Source organism: Meriones unguiculatus, chromosome 17 (assembly GCF_030254825.1).
Source record: "Meriones unguiculatus strain TT.TT164.6M chromosome 17, Bangor_MerUng_6.1, whole genome shotgun sequence".
Lineage (NCBI taxonomy): Eukaryota > Metazoa > Chordata > Mammalia > Rodentia > Muridae > Meriones > Meriones unguiculatus.
Genome location: NC_083364.1, coordinates 73,754,209 through 73,767,992, shown reverse-complemented (window position 1 = coordinate 73,767,992; position 13,784 = coordinate 73,754,209). Strand labels below are relative to the sequence as shown.

At 36.5% G+C, this 13,784-nt stretch overlaps 1 protein-coding gene and 1 long non-coding RNA gene across 2 annotated transcripts in view; one reads left to right on the top strand and one right to left on the bottom strand.

The window, feature by feature from the left end:
- Nucleotides 1–13,784, bottom strand: part of Robo1 (roundabout guidance receptor 1) — a 1,064,494-nt gene that overhangs the window by 972,068 nt on the left and 78,642 nt on the right. The window lies entirely within an intron of this gene.
- LOC132648741 (uncharacterized) lies at nt 1,031–9,278 on the top strand. The gene is made up of 3 exons (XR_009587130.1): nt 1,031–1,139; nt 4,686–4,816; nt 9,151–9,278. It is a non-coding gene; the product is annotated as an uncharacterized LOC132648741 (long non-coding RNA).

Here is a 13,784-nt window from a genome sequence, read left to right as displayed (position 1 = left end):
AGTTTCAATAGCCAATCAAAGACACAGAAGAAAACATGTCAAGTACACAAGGATCTTGTTTGCATTAATCTGTCCTCCAAGATGGCTTGTGTCATTTCCTAGAATTGATAGGAAGTAGAGAGTGCAGTGTTACGTGCTGTTACCCCAAAACTCTTGTGAAGTTTTGGTCCACAGTCCAACACTCAGGGTGGTGGTCCTAGAAAGTGAGTGGACCATAAGGGCTCTTATGTAATCAGTAGATTGATCAATTGAAATATCATAATCTCATGCTATGATTGGGGATAGCAAATGATAGGAAGTGGTGCCTCGTGGTAATGATCGGGTTAATAATGAAGCATACGCACACTCTCTCTCTCTCTCACACGCATACTCTTTCTCTTTCTCCCTCCCTCCCTTCCTTCTTCTCTCTACATCTTTCCCTCTCTTCATTCTTCCTTCCTGAATTCTACGATGTTATTAGAATTTTTGCTTTGCTACCTGATACTGTCCTGATGGTCTGCCTACCTTATTCCCAAAAGCTATGGAGCAGGCTATCCCTCAATAAAAACAACTGAAAGTGTGAGGAAAAAGAAACTGTTCTTTTCAGTTGATTTCCTCAAGTGTTTTGTTACAGTACTGAAAACTAACAACATGTTCCTAATATCACCCATATCTGGGTGTATATCTGACAGACCAGATGGTTTTATGTCTCATTGCTGATACAAGCAGTTAAGGCTGTATTCTAAGAGAAGAGAAAAGGGTCAGACAGGCTGCTCTAGTCATTTTAGATGTGGGACTGGGGATGTATGAACTTGATGCTTTTCCAAGAATAGGAAGGAGCATCAACTTTACTCTTGTTCTTTAATCCACAGTGCAAGAATACAACAGCAGACAGAGATAGTGATTAGAAAGAATGCAAACAGCAGGAAAGAAGGCAGTCATCTATATGTAATCTACCAAGAATTTATGACTAGAACTCTATTTGTATTGTTACAGAGATGTATCCATAAACAAGACTGAAGAGGTCCCCCACATCCATAGCCAGACTGAGGGGTAAAAGCTTTTCCACACAGATAAAGAAATTTTCCCATTCATGCAAGTATTGATGTAAATCTTACTGAAAGATGAATACAAGGAAAGAGTGACCCAACATATATCAGGTAAAGTTTCATATAAATATGAAAGACAATATTCTGCCAGACAAAGAAAACCTATGAAAAGTTATCACCTCTGTATATGTCTAAAAAAAGAAATACTGAAAGCAATCCTCCCAGCTGAAAAGAATAAGGACACAATAAAGCACAACTAAAAATGATAATATTACTCTATCTTTATGAAGAATCACAATGAATGTTAACATGTTGGTTTTTTTTCTATTTCATTTACCTGCAATATCTCAAAAGACAGAAAAATCAGGGGAAATCTGAGGTGCAAGCAAGATGCTCAATTTACATTTATCTACATACATAAGTTGAACATGAAAGGGTTGAAAAAATTGAATTATGTAAAAAGTACAGAATTTGGAGGAGAAGTTGTAGTTTTATTGAATAAAATAGAAATTTGCTATTTAACACTCATAACAGACATTAGTACCTAGAAAACAGCTAATACACAAGAAACCCAAACAAAAATAATAGGTAAGTCCAATAAATCCAGGTTTAATAAAGGATAGAATTTATGGAAAGAAAAGTAATGACATAATAGTGGGTTGAACAACATAAGACATCCAATAGACAGTGCAGCTAACACAGAATATATACACACATATTCAATATGCAATTATAACCACACACTGAGTATTCTCTAGGGCAGGAAACATGTAAGAGAATCAGAAAATTAAATATCAACCACTTTAAATATTGAAATGATGGGCAAATATACTTTATTCATAACACAATGGATTGAACTTGCATCAAGAATAAAATGAAAGCCAGGTGATGTACAAAGTAAATAAATTATAATAAATTAAAATAACATTAAAAAGATAATAGATTTTGAGAAACACATTATTACACATTTTTATAATCATGAAAACATCATAGTAAGTACTTACCGAAACCATCATGGTTAGCATATCATGAGGAAATACAGTTTGATAGAACATTGTCATGTAGGCAGTGTGTAATAGACAAAAAGGAGATGCAGCAAAAGATTATGCTGTTAAATAGAAACCAACAGCATGATGAAAGAATAATTAGCCCTAATTTAATTAGGTGCCTTATCTCTGAAAGTAAAGATTATTATCAATGAATTTATTCTAGGATAAAAGGCAGAAGCTCCATGGGTCCCAGTGATGGAATACAAGGATACCACATAAGACAATGAGTATACTACAACAAAATAAAAGATGTAGTCACAATATTGTCTCAAGGAATGGAGAAAAGGCAATGGTAAATTCAGTGTACTACAGATGAAGAAGCAAAGTACTTCACGAGAGCAAAGACCACATACGAAAATCTTAGTGGCATCTCATTCAACAGAAGAAAACTGAAAACTTTTCCAAGACATGGAACATTTGCCTCTCCTACCCTATACAAAGAATGCAGGAGTATGAGCAATTAGACAAGTAAGAAAAGACAGAGAAATAAAAGACTGTTAACTAAAGCTGTTCCTGCTTGAGAGGGCATAGCCTTATACAGAAAACACTGATGATTCTGCTAAGATGCTGTTAGCATCAAATAATCAGTAGGGAAGTTGTAGACCTACATACACATATAAACCTCCATGTTTCTTCATGGTAAACATAAATATATAAAAGAACATTAGTAAAACAATTTTACTAATATAAGTGTATTATATTAAGGATTCAACAAGAAAATTGATACCCTGAAAAATCACTAAACAGTTATTATGGGAGTACTTGCCAATGTGATCAATAGCAATTATGCAATTCCAAAGACATCTCTTTTAAAAAGAGAAAAAAAATATCTTTAAAAAATACAGATGGATCCTCTGAAAACTTTTTTAAAAAGAAGGCATATTTAAACAGAATAGAGTTTAAGATAGTCTACCTCTTTTCAACATAAAAGATGGAAAAAGGCTAGAGAGAAATATCAGTGGTTGAGAACACTGTTTGCTCTTACATAGATTCGATTCCCAGAACCCACATGGCAGCCCACAGATGTCTGGAAGTCCAGTCTTTTGGCCTGTATGGGCAGTGCAGAGTGGGATACACAGACACACGTGTGGGAAAATTACCAATTCACATAAAACCAAAAGTTACAAATTTAAAGAAAAACTGATTTTATGTAAAGAGCAGGCTTACTCTCCTATAAACTACCACATAGGACAATGGGGCACACATAAGTTCACATGTCTGTAGTCAATGACCTTCAAAACATGGTGAGGCAAGGATGGCATTTGGAATGAATGGCTTTGGTACAATTAAATATCCACTTGCAAAACTGTGAAGTTGGACTTGCTCATGTATTTTCCAAACAAAAACAGAGATAATAAAACCCCTTGAAGAAAACAGAAATAAAACCCTCTAGACATTGGCTTTTACAATGTAAAAGATTTCTCTGTTGTGATGAAAGCTGAAAGACAAGCAGATCAGAACTCTGGACAAAATGCTGAAAGTGATTACATGGAGAGTGATTTTTACTTTACTAAAAACAAGTTAAATATCAGAGATGTTAAATGATGCTCAGGAGAGCCTGTCTCTGTACTCTATAATCCATGAAAGCATGCTGCCAGGTTGTTGAAATAAATTCTTAATCAACTTTTGTAATTTCATATAAATATTACCTTAAATATGCATCTATACCATATGATGCACATAAAAATAACCATAGAAACACAAGTGAAAATTATTATCTTCCTCGAGGATCTGAGATGAAGTAAGTTGCATACAAATAGTATATTGCCAGGCCATATATTTAATTTCTGTTTGAGCCATACCCTATCTGATAACTCTGTTTATTGGCATGTCATCCAATGGAAATGACTATCCTAGAGTCTGATAATTAAGAGACATGTACATTAGGGTTGGTAGACAACTACCACAGGAAAGCATTCCAAATAAAAAAATGTCATTGTCTCGTCAAAAAAAAAATTCTTAAAGTGTAATCAAATAAAACAGGTGGAAAACTTTTTAGTCAAATGAGAGGCGCCATTATTTGGGAAATTGACATGGGTGCCTTGCTTGTGAGGTTTGGATTCATGAGATTTAGTTTTCCGTTCTTGTATATGCATCATAGAGATAGGTAAGCTGGATTCGGCACATTGATTGTGACGTCACTTTGAAACGTCTTTAACTGCTTGTCTCAGCCTCTGGTCTCGAGGGTGTGCTGAAAGTCAGTGGTCAGGCATCTGGCCTTGAGAAGAACCCATGGCAAGTGTCTCAGTCTCCTCTCGTGTCAGCAGTGTGATCTTTAGGAAACAGCTTTTAGGAGATTTGGTTTAATTCTTATCTGTACAGTAAAGCTAATTGCTATAGAAGAAATAATATCTATGTGATCAGATAAGAATATCTAAATTATGCAAGGTATTGCTCAGAAAATAGGCAAAATATGAGATGCATTATCATAAAGTGCTGTTACCTACTCTATTGTCATTTTAAAATCATGTCTGATTTTACTATATCTTTGTATATAGTTTTGGTGGACTTCTGGGTGATTTGTACCACATTAGGACAGTAAAATTATATTGCCTGTTACTAGCCATGTAAAGAAAGAGAATAATGTCTTTTTTTTTTCTTTTTTTAGGTTTGGTTTTGCTATGTCTTAGACACCTGCTGCTATACAACAAGTACAAAATATTTGGTAAAACATGTATTTCAAAGAATAATAGAAATTACAAGTTTTCATCTAGCCCACAGCTTCTTAAATATTTTAAAGTAGGTATCTTTTCCCTGAGACATTTTTATGTGATCTTGGAACATATAAACAAATATTTATGGATAATAAAATATACATAAAGATATTTAAAGTAATCTCTTGTCATTTATTCCATATTAAAGTAACTTGCATCTTTTTTTATTAATTTTTATTTTTTTTAATATTAATCACAGGTTACTTACTTTGTATTCCAGCCGTAGCCCCCTCCTTCATTCCCTCACAATCCTACCCTCCCTCCCTCATCTCCTCCCTGCCCCTTTCCAAGTCCACTGATAGGGGAGATACTCCTCCCCTTCCATCTGACCCTAGTTTATCAGGTATCTTCAGGACTGGCTGCCATGTCCTCCTCTGTAGTTTAGCAATTGCATCTGAATGCTATTGATGCATTGTTCATTTTTTACATAATGCATTTAATATTGGCTGTATATTTGGCACTGCAGAGCACAGTGCATCTTCAATATATCTCAGAATTGTTAAATATTTTGATTTTATAGTCATAAATGCTGAGGATGTCATCTTGCACAGTGGCACAGTATCGAATAGTTATGGACAATTCAGATACTGCTGTAAATCCTGTCATAATCTCAGGGGAAATGGGAGAGTGGAGAGGAGTTTGGGGTGTGGAAGGAGAGTGCAGGCAGCAGGCAGCAGTGTTGGGAAGCGTTAGCATGGTGATACTGGAAGTTTTCAGTACAGACTTTTTTTGGTAAGCATCGGAGGAGGTATTAATCAGATATATTTCTTCTAAGTCAGAATAGTCTGATTTATATTTTTAATGTCAAAACTAATACAAACAACTATAACTAGTGCTCAATGTTGCATTTTCTAAATTTTCTTTCTTTTTGAAATAAAGTTTAAATGTCCTAATCATAAAGAAATACAGATTTTTGAAGAAATGTAGCAACTTGAGAAATTACTAAAAAGTTTTGAGGAAATCTAGTCATGTTTTGAAATTCCATGCCTGAATTCAAACAAAAACATGCCCAAACTACAGTTCTGAAGTTAAAATATGTTATATATATTGGAGATCAAGGGGATACAAATCGGAAAGGAAGAGGTCAAAGTGTCACTATTTGCAGATGATATGATAGTATACATGAGCGACCCCAAAAATTCAACCAGAGAACTCCTTCAGCTGATAAACACCTTCAGCAAAGTGGCAGGATACAAAATCAACTCAAAAAAAATCAGAAGCCCTCCTATATACCAAAGACAAAAAGGCTGAGAAAGAAATTAGGGAAACAACACCCTTCACAATAGCCACTAATAACATAAAGTACCTTGGTGTGACTCTAACCAAGCAAGTGAAAGACCTGTTTGAGAAAAACTTCAAGTCTCTGAAGAAAGAAATCGAAGAAGATATCAGAAGATGGAAAGACCTCCCGTGCTCATGGATTGGTAGGATTAACATTGTGAAAATGGCCATACTGCCAAAAGCAATCTACAGATTCAATGCAATTCCCATCAAAATACCAACTCAATTCTTTACAGACCTTGAAAAAAAGATTCTCAGCTTCATATGGAGAAACAAAAAACCCAGAATCTCCAAAATGATCCTGTACAACAACAGATCATCTGGAGGTATCTCCATTCCTGATCTCAAGCTGTACTACAGGGCAACAGTAATAAAAACTGCATGGTATTGGCATAGAAACAGAAAGGAGGATCAATGGAACCGCATAGAAGACCCAGAAATAAATCCACACACCTATGAATACTCGATATTTGACAAAGAAGCCAAATCCATTCAATGGAAAAAAGACAGCATCTTCAACAAATGGTGCTGGACCAACTGGATGTCTACATGCAGAAAAATGAAAATAGATCCATATTTATCACCCTGCACAAAACTAAAGTCAAAATGGATCAAGGACCTCAATATAAAACCAGATACCCTAAATCAATTGGAAAAAAAAGTGGGGAAAAGCCTAGAACTCATTGGCACAGGACACAACTTCCTGAACAGAACACCAACAGCACAGGCTCTAAGAGCAATAATCAATAAATGGGACCTCATGAAACTGAAAAGTTTCTGTAAAGCAAAGGATACCGTCATCAAAACAAAACGACTGCCTACAGATTGGGAAAGAATCTTCACTAACCCTTTATCTGACAGAGGACTAATATCCAGTATATACAAAGAACTAAAGAAGCTGAAAAGCAGCAATCCAAGTAATCCAATTAAAAAATGGGGAACAGAGCTAAACAGAGAATTCTCCACAGAGGAATATCGAATGGCAGAAAAACACTTAAAGAAATGTTCATCCTCATTAGCCATCAGGGAAATGCAAATCAAAACGACCCTGAGATATCACCTTACACCCATCAGAATGGCCAAGATGAAAAACTCAAGCGATAACACATGCTGGAAAGGGGAACCCTCCTCCACTGCTGGTGGGAATGTAAACTGGTACAACCACTCTGGAAAGCTATCTGGCACTTTCTACGACAAATAGTGCTTCCTCCAGACCCAGCTATACCACTGCTAGGTATATACCCAAAGTTTGTTCAAGTACACAAAAAGGACACTTGCTCAACCATGTTTATAGCAGCTCTATTTGTAATAGCCAGAACCTGGAAACAACCCAGATGTCCATCAACGGTGGAATGGGTACAGAAATTGTGGTATTTTTATACAATGGAATACTACTCAGCAATCAAAAAGGAGGAAATCATGAAATTTGCAGGCAAATGGTGGGATCTAGAAAAGATCATTCTGAGTGAAATATCCCAGAAGGAGAAAGACAAACATGGGATATACTCACTTATATAGACCTATAAGATATGATAAACATAATGAAATCTATACACCTAAAAAAGATAATCAATTGAGCGGACATGGGGTAAGATGATCAATCCTCGTTTAGAAAGACAGATGGGATGTGCATTGAATGTATGACAGGAGTCTACTGAGCGCATCTGAAAGACTCTAACTAGCAGTGTTTTCAAAGCAAAGACTCATGACCAAACCTTTGGCAGAGTACAGGGAATCATAAGAAAGAAGGGGAGTTAGTCTGATGGGGAAAGGATAGGAGCTCCACAAGGACCAAATATATCTGGGCACAGGGTCTTTTCTGAGACTGACATTCAACCAAGGACCATGTATGGATATAACCTAGAACCTCCACTCAGATGTAGCCTGTGGTAGCTCAGTAACCAATTGGTTTCCCAAAGTGAGGGGAACAAGGATTATTTCTAACAGGAACTCAATGACTGGCTCTTTGGTCTCCCCACCCCCGAAGGGAGGAGCAGTCCTGTTAGGCCACAGAGGAGGGCTTTGCAGCCAGTCCTGAAGATACCTGATAAAACAGGATCAGATGAATGGGGAGGAGGTCCCCCCTATCAGTGGACTTGGAAAGGGGCACCGTGGAGATGAGGGAGGGAGGGAGGGACTGGGAGGGAATGAGGGATCGGGACACGGCTGGGATACAGAGTTAATAAAATGTAACTGATAAAAAATTAATAAATAATAATAAACAAAATAAAATAAAATTCCTACTGTAAGAAAGTGAAATATAATAAAATCTAAATATGCTGTTGTTACTTTAAGGAATACATTATTTCTTTTTTTAAGCTATATATTATTGATTAAATAAATATATAACAGTTTAAAGAAGGATTTGGAGAATGTTGGTATCAATTCAATGAAAATATGTTCATACTTAAGAACAGACTGAACAAAGAAAATAAGGATTGTATTAAAATGCTATAGAATGTAAATTTAATTCAGAAATCAGCAGTTTGTGAACTTAATGTTGTATAGAGCTGTATTTGTTTCCAGTAGTTTATAGTACCTCTAGGCAAAATCTTAAAAGTACATTTAATAAAAAGATACATTTCTGACAAATGTCACTGTGGGTCCCTTATATTGAAAAATGGTTTGGATTATCTTCTCTGTGGATTCTTTGTGGTACTGCAATAAAGTAGGACTAGGAGGAGAGGAGGGAGGGTGCTGGAATCAGGTTGTAAAAGATTAAAAAACAAAAAATAAAAAAAAGCAAAAATATATATATGTTATATTTTGATAGTGTATAGATTTATAAAAATTAAAGTAGTTGATTTTGAAAAATGATTTTAGAACAGGACAACTATTTTGTTAGGTCTGGAATCTTTCATGAAACTCTACTGTATATAGATTCTTATGCAAAAACAAAAAAATGAAAAAAAATGCAAGTTTGAAATGGTCACCTCGATTTATTCCTACTTTTGCCTACTATCCTTCATAATTTATATCCTGAATAAATTAAAAGGGAAACTATCCAGACTATGGTTTTAAATAAAATCAAACACTGACAGAATCTCTTTGGATTTTTTTTTTTTGCTTGAAATGTAGCTTGAATCTTATATATGGAAGCATGGCTCCAGGCTCCTATGACACCATTGATGAAATTAGTAAGTCAGTCCACACTTCTGACTTGAGGGAACCATAAAAACCCATCTATCAGAGATGGCAGGCAATGAAGGGAGAATTGTATGTAACGTCAGGTGGCTGAGCAGAGAAGGAGGATGGATGGTAATGACACCACAAGCACACATTTGCAGGTAAGAGAAGATTATTGAAAATGACTGACAAAGTAAAAATATACAAATCGCCCACTGCAATTTACTTTCTTTGATTGGAAAAAGAAAGTATTTACATCTTAAAGATAATGTTTAGATCAAAGTTGACAGCTTGAATAATGAATATCAGGTGCCATAATTCTTGCTGACTTGACAGAGGACCCATATGTCAATGACAAAATGACCATGGAATGAGAATTATATTCCTGGGAGCTGGGAGTCTAGTAACCCTGATGCTATAGAAGATGTGGTTAATTATTTCTTGAGAGTAATTGTGGCAATAGTCCTATGATTCAATATTTTTTTGTGATTCTTATAAAGATAGAGTCATGTTTTCTATACACCAGATTTTCTTCTAGGAGAATATATCCCCAATTTCTTTTCCACATACTTGTTCAGCAGCATAGCACACTGCTTTACCACTAACAAGTCATGTGTCTTTGTCATATTTTTCAGCGTTTATTTTATAAAATGTTAACTAAGGTGACATTAAGAATTAGCACATTGCAGCTCAGTGTCCAAGAGAGTTCCCCAGTAATATAAATAGTTGCTGTCTCTGACAGGAAGTTGTGGGCTGGGTCTTTGATCACCTCCACCTGAGGGGGGAGCAGCCTTACCAGTCCACAGAGGAAGACAATGAAACCAGTCCTGATGAGATCTGATAGGCTAGGGTCAGAGGGAAGGGAAAGAGGACCTCCCTATCATTGGACTCTGGGAAGGGCATAGGAGAAGAAGAGGGAGGGAGGGTGTGATTGGGAGGGAACAGGGAGAGAGCTACAGGTGGGATACAAAGGGAATAAACTAATTAATAAAAATAAAATTAAAAAGAACTGTTAATTTTAATAATTTCAAATCTTTTAAATTTTTATTTATTTTTTGTCATAATTACAGATTATTCACTTTGTATCCCTGCTGTAGCTCCCTCCCTCATTTCCTCCCATTCCTATTTTCCCTCCCTCATCTCCTCCCATGCCTCTCCCACAGTCCACTGATAGGGAAGGTCCTCCTCCCCTTCCATCTGACCCTAGACTATCAGGTCTCATCAGGACTGGATGCATTGTCTTCCTTTGTGGCCTGGTAAGGTTGCTCCCCCATCAGGGGAAGGTGATCAAAGAGCCAGCCACTGAGTTCATGTCAGAGACATTCCCTGTTCCCATTACTAGGGAACCCACTTGGACACTGAGCTGCCACGGGCTACATCTGTGCAAGCGTTCTAGGTTATCTACATGAATGACCCTTGGTTGGAGTATCAGTCTGAGAAAAGACCCCTGTGCCCAGATTTTTTGGTTCTGTTGCTCTCCTTGTGGAACTCCTGTCCTCTCCAGATCTTCCTATCTCCTCCTTCTTTCATAAAATTCCTTGCACTCTGCTCAGAGTTTGGCTATGATTCTCAGCATCTGCTTTGGTACCTTGCTGGGTAGAGTCTTTCAACAGCCCTCTGTGGTAGGGTTCTGTCCTGTTGACTGTTTTCTCCCTCTTAATATGCTTTATTTATACAAAGATTGAAAAAAAGCCCTGAACATTTCAGCATCTTACTTTAAATACACAAATTATTCCTATGCATTGAGAGATAAAATATGTTTTGGTAATTACAAAATGTGATATTTAATTTTTTTTTGTTGAGTTGTGTGGGGCAGTTACTAGTGGAGTCATCCTCAGAACCTATTCATAGATAAACAGATGTGTCTATATAACTATTAACTAAATTACAGGAAAAAATCATAAAGAAGTATAATGATAACAAACAGCCTTCTAGGATTTAAATTTAATTCCAAAAAATTTTAAATTAAGGCTCTTCCCCACTTTTTCTTCTAAGTGGTTGAATATGTCTGGTTTTATGTTGAGGTCTTCTATCCACTTGGACTTTAATTTTGTGCAGGGTGAGAAGTATGGATCTATTTTCATTTTTCTACATGTAGACATCCAGTTGGACCAGCACCATTTGTTGAAGATGCTGTCTTTTTTCTATTGAATGGATTGGGCATGCATGCAGAGAGTGGAGGAAGGGAGGTATTGGGATGGGAGGAGGAAGGGAACTACAGGGGGATACAAAGTGAATAAAGTATGATTAATAAAGAAAAAAAAAAGAAACAGACCAAAGGCCAAAAAAATTAAATTAAAAACAAGATTAGAATCTATATTTGTAGAAAAATTTTTAGTGTTAACCACCAATATTAATGGCCTGGTGGTTTCCAGTGGCCAATCATATGTCTTTTGCTTGAAATAGGCATTTTTTGGATATACATTTAAACCCCTATTGCTTCAAAGGACATTCTCTAAACAGCTGTGGTTTGCCACAGAGTGAGAAAGAAGAATAATTTTGAACTTATAGAAGACACATTCAGGCATTGTTTTTGAATGGTTGAATAAAGAATAGCATTAGTAGGTTGATTTTTATGTTACTTGATATGGAAGATAAAATTAACATTTGTATCTCTATATGGAGGCACTATGGCTATAAAATATGGTCTTTGCTTTTCATATTAATGTCTAGCAAGGGATGTCTAAAATGGAAAAGGAACTACCCAAGAAATAGGAAGATTTGGTCAGTTGACCCAGTATAGCCACCACAGTGTGGCACAATGGGAAGAAAAGGACTATAGTGGCAGAGATGCTGGCTACATGTATGCTCAACAACATAGGCCTATTGTTCAAATATGATCTGATGTGCTGCAACATTTCTTTCTCAATATGATACTTTATCTCATAGATACTACATGACTACTGAGGAGGAATCAAAGACACTCTCACATGAGCATTTCATCTGATACCAGCTTTCGTTCTCTTCATTGGGCATCAGAAAAATCATTTGGGCTTAAATATTTGATGCAACAGCATGAATCCCCTCATTGTATTGTCCAGGCCAGGTACCCATCCACATAATAGCAATGAAATGTAGAAGCAGGCTCCAAAATATTTTTATAAGTTTTTTTATAATAAAGTTTTGATAGTTTTTAAGTGAGCTCATATAATGCATCATAGGTTGTAAAGCCTGCAGAAGTCATCACCGATTGGCAAGTTCAAAATTATACTTTAGAGCATAGATAGATCAACACATTCTCAGAAATACTGTAAAGTTAGCATTGGAGACACATAAAATACTATGTCTGCAAAGGGTACAATTCATAATGAAACTGGTATGCAGACTCAGAGGCTCTAGTATTCCACAATAATTTGATGACTCAGATTTCCAATGGTTCTTCTTCCCATAAAACACAGCCCTGAAATATTAATGTTGTAGTCTCCACAATTACACCAATGGGTATTGTATTTAGTTACAGTCCATGTCTTTCACCCAGGAACTTTGGCTTGATTCTGGAAAGGATTCCTGGCTATCAGCCTCAGAAGACACTATAAAACATTCAATCAGAAAAAAAAAAAAAAAGACCATGTTTAGTGTCTAAGTGACTCAGTTGAGTGTCTCTGAGCACTCTAATACCCACATGGCCAATAAGTGGCAGCCTCGCCCTGAACACACAGAACCTGGGCAGCAGAATGCTCTAGAAGGACCTAAGTAATGCCATCAATTCATTATCAAGAGTAGCTAAGATACTAGCAAACTATGAAGTAATGTGGAATAGATAAATAAATAAAACCATAACTGCCGGCTGTGTAACCAAGACAAGCTTCCCCACTGGTGGCTATATCCCTTTGTCTAACTTCATCTTCTAATATATCCCCAGAAAAAAAAATGTCCTTTAGAAATTGTCAGGGACCTACTACAAGAGTATATGTTAACACATTGAGTGTAATAATAAACAGAATTTGCTCACTCTTTGGTTGTGTTCACTTCCATCATCTTTAGACTAAAAAGTACTTTTATGATGCCTTCAAGGAGGCTTCTTCTACAGAGCATGTTCAGCTTGAACCCTGTCATCTATCTATCTATCTATCTATCTATCTATCTATCTATCTATCTATCTATAATTTATTCAGTTTGTATCCTGGCTGTAGCTTCCTCACTCATCTTATTCCAGTCCCATCCTCCCTCCCTCCCCTCCACCCATGTCCCTTCCTTAGACCACTGATAGGCTAGGTCCTCCTCCCCTACTACATGACCCTAGACTGTTAGGTCTCATCATGACTGTCTTGATTCTCTTTCTCTATGGCCTAGTAAGACCACTTTGCCAAGGGGAGGAGATCAAAGAACAGGCAAAGGAGTTCATACCAGTGACTGCCTCTGCAAACCCTTGCTAGAGTACCACGGAGACTGAGCTGCCTATGGCTACAATGAACCCTGATAAGATTACAATAGTTACAGAGATCCATTCCATGGTGGCTTACAAGCACATTTTTTAAGTTATGTCAAAGCTGACAGTTTGATATCTGTTCTTAATTGTTCTTTCCCACAGGCATCCAACCCCAAACAAGTTTCATAAGCTTCTCATATGCCTATTCTGTCATGGT